The 12862-nt window shown below is 47.8% G+C and overlaps 1 long non-coding RNA gene across 1 annotated transcript; it reads right to left on the bottom strand.

The window, feature by feature from the left end:
* Positions 1 to 4013: 4013 nt before the first annotated feature.
* Positions 4014 to 8723, bottom strand: LOC140216017 (uncharacterized). The gene is made up of 2 exons (XR_011892662.1): positions 8151 to 8723; positions 4014 to 7307 (listed from the first exon to the last, which is right to left on the bottom strand). It is a non-coding gene; the product is annotated as an uncharacterized lncRNA (long non-coding RNA).
* Positions 8724 to 12862: the final 4139 nt, after the last annotated feature.

The raw sequence follows: 12862 nt of genomic DNA, 5'->3' as shown, positions 1-12862 counted from the left end.
ATCTTGCGTCGTTGGCAAACTTCACAAGCGGCGACGTAACGTCGTACGGAACAGGCAAGACCCGGCCAGAAAAAACGGCGACGTACGCGGTCATAGGTTCGAGATACGCCGAGATGTCCTGCCGTTGGTGCGTCGTGGAGCTCTTCTATAACGGTGGAGCGGAGGTGTTTAGATATTACAAGGAGGAACTCAGAGCCGTCCGGATGAAGGTTACGACGGTACAGAGCACCGTCGCGGAGGACGAAGAGGCGTAGAGTAGCATCGGCCGGAGAGTGCTCAAAACGCTCGATGAGTTCTCTGATGTAGGCGTCAAGGCATTGCTCGTCGGCGAAATGAAGCAGCTGTGATAGAGGATACGCAAGAAGCACTGGCAATATTAGAGGAGTCAGATTCGTCAACAGGGTTACGCGACAAGCTGTCAGCGTCTTGGTGCAGGCGGCCAGACTTGTACACCACGGAATATGAAAATTCTTGTAGCCTCAAAGCCCATCGACCAAGCCGGCCTGTAGGATCATTTAGCGAAGAAAGCCAGCAGAGAGCATGATGGTCAGTGACTACGGAAAAAGGGCGACCGTAAAGGTAAGGACGGAACTTCGCAACCGCCCAGACTACAGCAAGGCATTCTCGTCCCGTAATGGAATAGTTGCGCTCCGATGGTGTGAGGAGGCGACTCGCATAAGCAATAACGCGATCCTGGCCACGCTGACACTGGGCTAGTACGGCACCTACGCCATGACCGCTGGCATCTGTACGCAATTCTGTAGGGGCATCAGGGTCGAAGTGGGCGAGACGTCGAGGATGTAGGAGACGTACGGCTCCGTAGATGACTGAACACGGGACGAAGAGCCTTTCTCGAGGCAGCCTTGCGCCCAATTGGGTCGCCGAACAGTTCCCGTAGCTTCTCTTTGAAATTGTTCCAACTGGTTATCTCGTCGTCATGCGTTTGGTGCCACACGCGTGGGGTGCCGCCGAGATAAAAGATGACATTGGCGAGCATAATCGTTGTGTTCCATCTGTTATTAGCACTGGCGTGTTCATAGAGTTTGATCCATTCGTCAACATCGTGGCCCTCCAGGCCAGAGAACACACCTGGGTCGCGATGTGGGGCGACCGTGACGATTGGAGCAGTGGGACAAGCCGAAGCCGTTGCAGAGGTGGGCGCGTCACCGGGAGGCATGGTGACAAGCTCGGTGTGCCGACCACTTCTGAGTTCCGTGGTGAGGACGGAGATCGCTGACCTCCACCAGAATGTTGCGTGTGGAAAGACACAGACAGAAGAGGCTATTTGCAGGCTATTTGCACTGGAGCGAGGCAGCCAGGCCGACCGACACTCGCTCGCGCCAAGCGCACCGACCAACTTCATCGTCGTTCTCGCGGCGGCTCGTTTCTTGAGCATCGCTCGATGATATCGTAATAATAGATTGTAAATATAATCTTCTGTACTCCCAACATCCCCGTAACAACGTAATTAGAATATGCCGACGTCGCGGCAATTGATAACCGTGACGTACGTTGTTAAAGCCGCAGGTGTAGATGCAGACAAGCTGTCCTAGACTTTGCGGCCGCTACGAAGCAGCTCCGTGGCGAGCACGGGGAGCGCCAATGGTCGACGGCCGAGGTTGATAAGGCCACCTCCTCCAAGGGTTCGTCACTCAACCAAAACGGTACGCGAACGATGGATTGGATACTAAAGACTATATAGAAAGTATACATTCGCAAAAACAACTGCAGCGCTGGCCAGTTGTTGCCTCACAACATGGCTCATACCCGCGAGGGGAATTGGCCACACTGCCAGCTCGAGACTCAGAAGCAGTTCGTCTTCTTTGTGGGGGTGCCCACGCGCATCTTCCAATTACAGAAACACTCAATATGCATGTAGCATCTTGTATAACAAAGCTTGAACCAACGGTTAACTATCACATCACATGTACGTACAATCTACACATTATATTTACAAATTTAAAACAACCGCCTGAAAAAAAATATAAAAACTAAATGACATGCCAGGTGTATTTACGACCCCTTACAAGTACCAAATTTATACATAGAGAAACCAATTACATGTTACTGAAAAGAAAAAAATTTCAAAAGTGCATATGATGTCAAAGTATTATTGCAGTACACGAAAGGACTCTAGCTTATGCTACATTATACTATGTTGTCCCTTACAGCCACACACCATTTTCTCATTTTTATACATTTTTCTTTCGGATACAACTCCAAGCAGATCATTGTCCGTTTCACATGCATTACGATCGCCCAGAGACTTCCCATTGAGACCAGGCTATTGCGACAAACTGGCATTTAGTTCCGGTTCCAAGGCAAATATGCATGACCTTATAGTCTGCTACTGCAACTTACAATAAGGCCAGAAAGCTGTGTCGTAATTGACTGCGAGCTTGGTACATATTTCTATTAGTCTATCAGGTAAGCAGTACCAATGCACCACTAGAAATTACCTACAAACTAATGCGTATCCAATGCGAATTCCCCATTATAAACTGCTATGGGAGCCATAAATATATTGTACTACAAATACAAGATAAGCTAATGCCAATGTGATTCAATAAGACTGGTTGTTGAGCGAGTTGGTTCATACTGCGAGGACTGCGCGGAATTCAAGATAAGGACGCAGTAAGGGATGTCCCTTACTGTATGCGTCCTTGTCTTCATCTCAATACCAATACATGTCGGAATTTCCGTGAGAGGATCGTCATCTATCAGGCTTTGTCTGCGGTCGTTGTGAGCGCAATCTGGAGCTCCTACATACGCACGCTGTTGGCCAGTCAGGAAGTTCTTTGGTCAATGAAGTCTGACGCAGCAAAAATAAAATTCCTCCTTCAGCTATGCCGCGGAACATAGCTACGATTTTAATCATCCTAAGCCTGCTAATACAACTTTGTCGTGCTGTTATTTAACCGCTATCATCATCAGCCTCTTTTGATGTCCACTGCAGGACGAAAGCGGCCTTCAGTTACCCCCGTCTTGCGCTAGCTGACTGCAACTTTCGCCTGCAAATTTCGTAATTTCATCACTCCGCCTAATTTCCTGCCGTCCTCGTCTGCGCTTCCCTTCCTTTGGTACCCATCCTGTAACTCTAATAGTCCGCCGGTTATATACCCTACGCATTACATCCCATTGGACTACGAATATCCTTTGGACATGTCGATTAAATCCGAACGTTCCGGCTAGGACGTCCAGTGGATAACAAGATGACATTAATTTCGGGACGTCCTGTTTAACACATCCTTCGGACATCCACAGGATTGAATTTTTGGGATGTAAACAAATTCCAAACTTTAATCCTATGGATGCCCGAAGGAGGTTTTCAGCGGGATGTCTCATACCGGACATATTTGGGACCAACACACACAATCCAACACGTGCTACGTGACCCTATCGTGGAATGACCATATCGCAGAAGTTTCTTCCACGGCTGCCTTCAGGGCACGCTCTTCCAAAAAGACATGTCAGCCAGTACAATGAAGCTGCCACACTCAGGATCAAGCTTCCAATGAAGACGATAAGTGGAGAAGTTGCAATGAACGACCGAAACTGCACAAGCACAACGGGAGGAAACGTCGCACAGCGGTAGGCAGAGCACCGGCTCAGCTGGGCATTACCACCTACCGCAAGGCGTAACCAAATAAATCGCTCAAGCGTGTCCTGCGCTCTTAGAACGTGTCGAGAAAGCCTAGTACCATAGAATAAAGAACAAACTTAGAGAAGGGAAACTGTACCTTCCACCGTGGTTCGAAAATAAGCAGCGGCAGCGCATGGAACTTACTTTGGGGGACGCCAGATGACGTTGCTCACTCCGGAAGCGGAAGTGCACATTTTTTTTTAGAGCAAAATTCAATATGGCCGTTTTTTGCCGGTCGCGTACGCTGGTTCGCGCCGTGCTTGCCCTGCAGGCTATGCGGCATGCCTCAATGTCTTCGCTGCCGCGTAGCTGGTGCGTTCTAATTGCCAAGAGCCTCTACTGACGCCCATACAAACAAGCCACAAGTGAGTGAACAGAACGCGCGACTTTATTGGCAGAAGACAAGCAGTGTACATTCTCGTGCAATAGCAGAAATAAAATTTGCATGTCGAGATACGCTGGAATCATTGACGCGAGCTCGTAAACGGCTCACCGTCGTCGTCGCACGTGGTGGTCAGGTTAACGAGCAACAACCAGCAGCGGAAACATATTGGACAGAGTGTGCCACTTGTTTGCAGCGACAGTCGCCGTTAAAAATGCCCAAATTGCATTGCGAAGCAATCGGGAGACGCAGGCATCTGCTGCCGCAGCCTACACAGCGACATGGGCTACCCCAGATTTTAGCCGTTCACTCCTTTCCAACCTGCACGTTTCTTTTCTTTCGGGGGCCGCTAATGTGTGGCTCACACTTGGTGTCTCACATTGTCTCACCATGCACAAGTCGCTTTCGTGGGCATCGCCTCCATCAGCTACTTTTGCGGGCCTTTCCAACCATCTGGCTATCAACTTCATACGCATCGGACTATGTAAGCACGTATGCTGGTCTCCGTTCATGCCTAATCGCGGCCGAGAAAGGCCAGAGGCACAATATGCCCATTGCTGCAGCAGGAAAGCGCGAACGGGGAGCACGAATCACGGTGCATGAAAATTGGGAGTCTATGTCGCTGTGCAGGCTGCAGGAGCGAATGCTTACTTCGAGAGACTGCTTCCCAGTGCAACCGACCAGGCCGCAATATTCGAAAAACATAACACTGCGACCATAACCAAGTGACATAACAGCAAAATTAAACAGCAATCAGTCACCGCATGAGGTTCAGACAATACATTATACATTGGCGACGAACCATATGGCAACAGTGAGCATTCACATACACGGGTCTCTTAGGGTACATTGAGCTGCCTACCTACAGGCGTAGTGCCTGCCTTCGTCGCACGTGGTGGTCTACTAACGAGCAACAACCAGCAGCAGAAACAGATTGGACAGAGTGTCCCACCTGTTTGCGGCGACAGTCGCTGTTAAAGATAAGCAACTTGTAGTGCAAAGCAATCGGGTGACGCAGGCATCTGCTGCCGCAGCCTACACAGCGACATGGACTACCCATCATTTTAGCATTGACTCCTTTCCAGCCTGCATGTTTCTTTTCTTTTGGAGGCCGCTAATGTGTGGCTCACACTTGGTGTCCCACATTGTCTCAATATGGACAAGTCGCTTTCGTGGGCATCACCTTGATCAGCCACTTTTGCGGGCCTTTCCACCCAACTTCATACACGTCCGACCATGTAAGCACTTATGCTGGTCTCCGTTCATGCCTAATCGCGGCCGAGAAAGGCCAGAGGCACAATTTGCCCATGGCTGCAGCAGGAAAGGGTGAACGGGGAGCACGAATCACGGTGTGCGTAAATTGGGAGTCTATGTCGCTGTGCAGACTGCAGGATCAAATGCTTACTACGAGAGGCTGCTTCCCAGTGCAACCGACCAGGCCGCAATATTCGAAAAACATAAAACTGCGACTGTAACCAAGTGACATAACAGCAAAATTAAACAGAAATCAGTCACCGCATGAGGTTCAGACAATACATTATACATTGGCTACGAACCATCTTATAGGCATAATGCTTGCCTTTGTCACATGTGCTGGTCTGGTAACGAGCGACAACCTGCGGTACAAACAGATTGGACAGAGCCTCGCACCTATTTGAACCAACAGTTGCCGTTGAAGATGAGCAACTTCCATTGCGAAGCAATCAGGTGACGCAGGCATCTGCTGCCGCAACCAACACAGCGACATGGACTACCCGGCATTTTAGCGTTAACTCCTTTCCAACCTGCACATTTATTTTCTTTCGGGGGCCGCTATGTGTGGCTCACACTTTGTGTCCCACTTTGTCGCAATGTGGACAAGTCGCTTTTGTGGGCATCACCTTCGGCAGCCATTCTTGCGGGCCTTTCCACCCATACGGCTATCAACTTCATACACTTCGAACCATGTAAGCACATATGCTGGTCTCCGTCTTGAGCAAATCATGGCCGAGGTAGGCCACAAGCACAATTTGCCCATGGCTGCAGCAGGCCAGAACGAACGGGGCACACCAGTTACGGTGTGTGTATACTGGGAGTCTATGTCGCTTTGCGGACTGCAGGAGCAAATGCTTACCTCGAGAAACTGCTTACCAATGCAACTGACCAGGCCCCCACATCTGAGAAACGTAACACAGTTACCACAACCAAGTGTGGCAGCAAAACCAGATTCTGCAATCAATCACTTCACTGTAGCTTGCACAAAGACCCAGGCTATCAAGGAAGAGGAGCAATCATCAACGAGACCAGGAATATGGAAAATGAGAAAGCTTGCATTCAAGAGAGAAGCCACTCTACTCTGCAAGCATTGAAGGCTAAAAACATCCAAGAAAAGTAAAATGGTGCATAGCACATGTGCATAGGTTAATGCAAGACGCATGCCGATGCTGCATCAGCTATTTCAGGAGAGGAATTGCGCATGACAACATACACTAGAAGATACTGCTACAGATATGTTAGGCTGCTAGACAGTGACTGGTATTAAGTATCAGCGAAGAATCGGTTGACCTTTATATTTGGATGAGGATGAATGACCTCTAACAAAAATGGGCAATGAGAAAGCTTGCATTTATAGAAGAAAAATTACACTTGGCACAAACAGAATTAACATGGCTAGGAAGCTGATTAAGGGCAAACTGATGGAACTCAATCTTTTGGCCAGCGTCGTCCGTGCTTGGTCAGATGTAGCAGGTGCAGCTGAAGACGAAGAATTTCTAGAAAGTCCTTTTTGAGTTACCTGGATGACTCAGCCAAATGTCCGTGCTGGTGGAATGGTGGCTGAAGCTCTTTTCAGTCTTGACACAGTCCTCTGCAGACTTGATATCTCATTCATATTCTTCTGCATGTGCTTCTTTGTTCTTGGTGTAAAAGCCTTGCAAATTCGGCTCCAGCCCCTTCCTGTTGGCGCAGATAGGAGCTCCTGTGATGACCAAGATGTGCTTGGCATAGACTCTGTTGGGGCAAAACGGTGACACATGAGATACAGCACAGATTAGCCAAATTTATGTGTGTTTTATATGTTCGAACCAATTATACTGAACCATAAATATGAACAAACATTCATATCTGCTGCAAACAGCAAGCCAATACAGCATATATCAAACATATTTATTTCTGAACCATGTGTTGTTTACCTTGTAGTAGTAGCCAATGTCCACACAATGACCTTGTTGTAGCAGGCAGCAGCTTCTGTTTAGTGCGTGGAGTGTGTTGCTTTATACTGGTGCCGTCCTCATTACTGCATGTCTGGAACAGAAATTTTGACTGAATCAGAAATTGAAAAAGCAAAGTTTTGCAAGATGAAATGCAAAAAGGTGTGACATATATGTTGTAATGATTTGCGACTACAGAACACATGCAAATGTACACTGTCTGTTCTAGGGTGCTTAAGCAGCATGTTAAATAAATATTGCTATTGCCCATAAAATTGATGTCTGCCTAGCTACAATGCATGTCAACAGCGCAAGTACTATTAAGATCACAAATGAGAACATTTGTGGGTTCATTTATGCACTAGAAGTGATCACACTGCTAGTTCCACAAGCAAATGCATGAAAGTCATGAAGCTATTAGAACTGATGCATTATTTTTCTGCACGAACGTGATGCACCGCTTCACTACTGCAAAAATAAATGCCCTACGGTAAACCAATCTGAACAGCAAGAACATTTGAAACCAACAAGTACGAAATATGGGTGAATTATCATGCTTGCAACTGTTTAATACATTAAATTCTGTACTTTCACTTCATTTTACCAAAGGATTATTCGGTTTTGTGGACGAAAGACGTTGCCGGCCGACTCGAAAAAAAAGTTTAATATGTATATTGATAAGGCTACTCAGTCACCTACAACCACGGCTACAATAACATGAAAAATGAGACGCGCGTTCCGATATCGCTCTTTCTTTCCTGGTTGTGTGTGTAAACCAAACGACAGCCTCGCAAGTAAAGGTTTATTTAGGAAACAGCAACTGAGATCCTCACTGCCCATATGTAATGCAGGATCTAGTTCGTTAACTTGTGCCCGCCTGGAAGGTAATGAGACGGATATTATATAACGATTCAAGCAGCGGTGTTAAACGACTCACCGTTATTGCCGTTGTCAGCCGCAGCAAAATCCAGCTCCCGTTTCGATGCAGACCTGTTCCGAATGGCTCACGACCGAAACCCAACTGCCGGGCTTACATGTCCGCTTGCAAACACGTAACTTCACCCCAAGTTAAATAACGCGAGACATCGAAGCGCAAGAAACTAGTTTTAGAAACAAAGAAGCAACCAGTCTTGAGTGTACGAACGAATGAATCCGTGCCGCCGTGCACTCGGAAATACCGGTAAAAATTTTAAATCCAGGCCAGAGGTCACGTGAAAGATCGATGATGCTGAACGCTATTTGCGTTTATAATGGCGAAGAAACAATAAACTTACTAACAAAGAGTACAATATCTAATTAGCAATGCTAATTTTGCCCTGTTTTTATGTAAAAGAAAATGCTTCGGTAATTGTAAGAGAAAGTTTGTAAGATAAAATTGCGCTTATTACGACGCCTCTACTGGGAAATGTTGGAACTAACGAACGCATCCCGAAGTGATGCTACTACGTCGGCTTTGTTAGCAGCGGCGCGCGGTCGATTTTTTCGCCCTCTGTGGCCATTTGTTGAACTTGAGAGTGTGCTACCCCTGCTAGTACTGCGACTCCTTCCCTAGAAGAGAGCAGCGACTGCCTACACCCAGTCGAATTGCCACTTTCTGTTGCACATGTCTTGCGCTGATTTGCGCGTAGTCGGTCACATGACTTAACGCCGCCGTTTTATTGGACCTCTTCGCCCTTCTTGTGGTCATTTGTCATGTTTGGTGCGCCTCGTACTCAGACTGCGCGTTTTCTTTGGACGTGGTGGTCATGTCATGTGCCCATGAGTTCCAGCGTGAACGTTTGTCTGTTCCGGAAAACGTTTTCCTTGTGCGCTTTGGAGCTCCGTTTCTGCGGTACCTGTACGTCTTACGCCTATCAAGAGGCAAGTGTCAGTTCCTGGAGTCGGTGTTTTTATATTAGCAGCCCAGCAACCTTTTAGACTAATGTATCGTCGTGTCTGCGCGTAATCGAATGCCAGGCGTAGTACGTCCCCATGGTTTGCGGCCACGGTAACATCATTCGGCGATTGACCATCCATTGTGATGCGTTTGGTCACATTGTACTACTTTTCTGGAAGCTTCCGAGCTTACTCTGTACTATAATTTTTTCTGTGCAGTGCTAAGATCCGCCGAAAAAATAAAATTCTGAATACGAAACTTTAGAACCGCTAACTACCATACAGTCCACAGAATGGGCCCGCGAGAGTTACCGCTGTGTCTTTCGTGAACAGTGGCGAATAATAATAAAATAATAATTCCCGACACGTACTTTCCGGTATAGCATCGCTTAAGTTTCGTTTGTGTTTTGTTTGTGTAACCGCGATTGCGATAGCAATTGCGCAACTGCGTAAGGTTGGAATAACTGAACTTTATATGCATTTGTATTACGGTAGGAGCACATGCTACGTATTATGGCCTGCCGCGCTGCTGAATTTTACCGCATCTCTTTTTAGGGCTGGTATATTGCTCCTGCCAAACAGGGCCGTACACGATTCTTGCAATATCGAAACTCTTGGGATACTTGTTAGACTTCTGCTTACTTACATGTGAACGGATGCTGGTGGTGACATCAAGTGAAGTTTACTCCTCAGGTGCACGTGAAGACCGAAACGTTGGCGCTGACTTCATTGCTCGTTCGCACGTGGTCGTATTTTTTTAGTACGTACCAGTGATTGTTTTTCTCGAAGTTGAATGTTTCTCTCACGGGCTCGTAATGGTAGCCGTGTCGCATAAACTTCGTATCGGTGCTGTTGGCGTTTTTGTTAGGGCAACCACGATTACGAAGGTAATCGTAAAACTGTGTACATTTGCAACAACATAACTTTTGATGGCATTTATATCGTGATCGGAGACCTTGCTGCACGTGATGGCCGGTTGCGCTGCTGAATTTTACCAGGCGTGTCTTAAGGGCTTGTATTTGTTTTTGTCAACCAGTGTCGTGCACGTTGTCGGAATAACGAAAACTTTGCGTGACTTTAGTTAGACTTCTGCTTATTTACAGGCGAACGAGTGCATGCTAGCACGAAGTTAAGGTCAACTCCACGCCTGAGCTCTGTAACGCCTGCGTTGATTAGCACGTGGTAGCATGTTTTAATATGAAAGTTTGTTTGAGTTGCCACTTTCTGTCACGCGCTCGTAGTGAGTAACCAAGTCGTTTGAGCTTCGTCTGCCAGTGGCGTTTTTTTGGCCTAACGGTCGCGATGGCAATCGTAAAACTGCGTGAGGAGGGATTAAGTGAACTTGTTTTAAATAAATAATTAATTTATTTATTTCAATACTCTGAATACCACGTAGGGCGTTACGCAGAAGAATGGGATTCTTATAAAACGTGGAAATCGTGGTTTTGGAGATGATCGAACAGCTATAACGATCGGAGCACTTGATGCACGTGATGGTTAATTGGCCGGCCGCGCTATTGAATCTTACGACACTTGTCCTTACGGCTGCTATATCCGTGTCAAAAATTGCCGTGCGAGTTTCTCGGGATAACGAATCTTGGAGTGGTTTGCACGTGGTCGGATGAATGTTATTATGATGGTAAGATCTAGCTTACGTCTAAGCTTCCTGTAATGATCGAAACTTTCACGCTACTTACACTATTGCTCGTTCGCACGTGATCGTATTTTTTTAGTAATGGGGAACGTTTGTCTCCGTTGACCATAGGTCGGTAGTGTGGGAGAATACTCACTCACACTCACTCACCATAATTGTTCCAGGCCCCGCACTCACGTTCACGCTCACCTCCATTCACATTCACAAGCGCTCACTTCGCACTCACTCGCACTCACCTCCACTCACAATACCACTGGCACTCACTCGCACTCTCCTCCACTCGCACTCACTGGCGCTCGCACTCATCTCCACTCACACTCAGTGGCCCTCACTCGCATTAGCACTAACCTCCGCTCACACTCACTGGCACTCACTCGCACTCACAATCACTGGCACTCGCATCCACTTCCACTCACACTCACCTCCACTCACACTCACTGGCACTCACTTCCACTCACAATCACTGGCACTCACTCGCACTCACCTGCGCTCTCACTCTCTGTCACTCACTCGCACTCGCCTCCACTCACACTCACTGGCACTCACAAACACGCACTCGCTGACACTCCCTCACACTGACACTCGCACTCACCTCCGCTCACACTCACTGGCATTCGCACTAGCACTCACCTGCACTCACAATCATTGGCACTCACTCGTACTCACCTCCACTCACACTCACCTCCACTCACACTCACTGGCACTCTCACTCACTTCCACTCACTCGCACTCGCCTCCACTCACTCACTGGCCCTCACTGGCACTCGCACTCACCTCCGCTCACACTCAATGGCACTCACCTCCACTCACAATCACTGGCACTCACTCGCACTCACCTCCACCCACACTCACTGGCACCCGCATTCACTGGCACTCACTCACACTGACACTCGCACTCACGTCCATTCACACTCACTGGCACTCACTCGCAGTCACCTCCGCTTACTCACTCGCACTGGCCTCCACTCACAATCACTGGCACTCATTCGCACTAGCCTCCACTCACACTCACTGGCACTCGCAGTAGCACTCACGATCACTTGCACTCACTCACACTCGTTTAGTGTTCGCGTAGACCAGAATGCGGTCTGATTGATTACATTGGAATGACACGGTGATACGCACTCATTGCTCAAGCTCCCATACTCATAGAGTTTCTCACTACATTACCTAGAGGGAAACCTGGCGCTGCTGCGCTGTGGTATGCATGGGAATGCCGGTATATTGTGACTTCGGATTGGCATCGTTCTCTTGGACCAGGACACCTTGAAGACGCGCTTGGCAAGTACCGTTCCGTCTGTCACACTGATTCATACACTGATTCATTTTCTACTAGAACAGCACGTGAAAAGCTCTTTCAGCTTTATTATTATGCGAAAACATGTTTTGTTTAACTATAAGAACTTGTTATTGTGTGTACGACTACATGTTACGTAAAAAGTATCAGCGGGCCGCTAAAGTTGGAGGACAGACGACAAGGTTCGAGCTCGCTTTGAAACAGTTGGTCGTCTGTTCTTGCTTTTCTTCGCTTGGTCATGCATTGTGGGTGAGTAAAGATGTAATATGCGTGAATGGAAACATCTTATGAAGATTTTACTTTGAAAACGCGTTATTTGCGTAGCCATATCCACGTTTTAGACGAAGCCCCTTACAACACCAGCCAACACGAGCCTCGCAGACACATATACGCCTCGTGCACCGCCTATAGAGGCGCCACTGAAAGCCACCTAGCGGACGCTTCCAACAGTACACGCGGGAGCAGTAGCAGACGACAACCCTTTGCAGCAAGGATGGCTGAAGTTCGCGGCTGCGATTTCTCCTTTGTTCGGGTGCCAGGCTGCTTCTTCTGCGGTGACAGCTGCACGGAAGATGCTGACCTCTGTGCGAGCGGGTATGAACACGATATTACCGGTGTTTGGGACAACATGGTCCACATACGTGCAAGGTGTGTCCCGCAGACAAACGCCATGAACCCTATTTACATGACGTGGAGCTCATGTTCACTAGCCGTTAATTTTGTTGAGTGATGCGATCTCTCTATGGTTTTTTTTATTCTACCCTTGCGGCAATGCTGCTTCTGTACCTGACTAGTAAGCACCCGTCGTTAGTGCAGACTTATA

This window comes from Dermacentor andersoni, chromosome 2 (genome assembly GCF_023375885.2).
Source record: "Dermacentor andersoni chromosome 2, qqDerAnde1_hic_scaffold, whole genome shotgun sequence".
NCBI lineage: Eukaryota > Metazoa > Arthropoda > Arachnida > Ixodida > Ixodidae > Dermacentor > Dermacentor andersoni.
The sequence above is the reverse complement of the archived record's forward strand: the minus strand, read 5'-3'. Positions and strand labels throughout refer to the sequence as shown.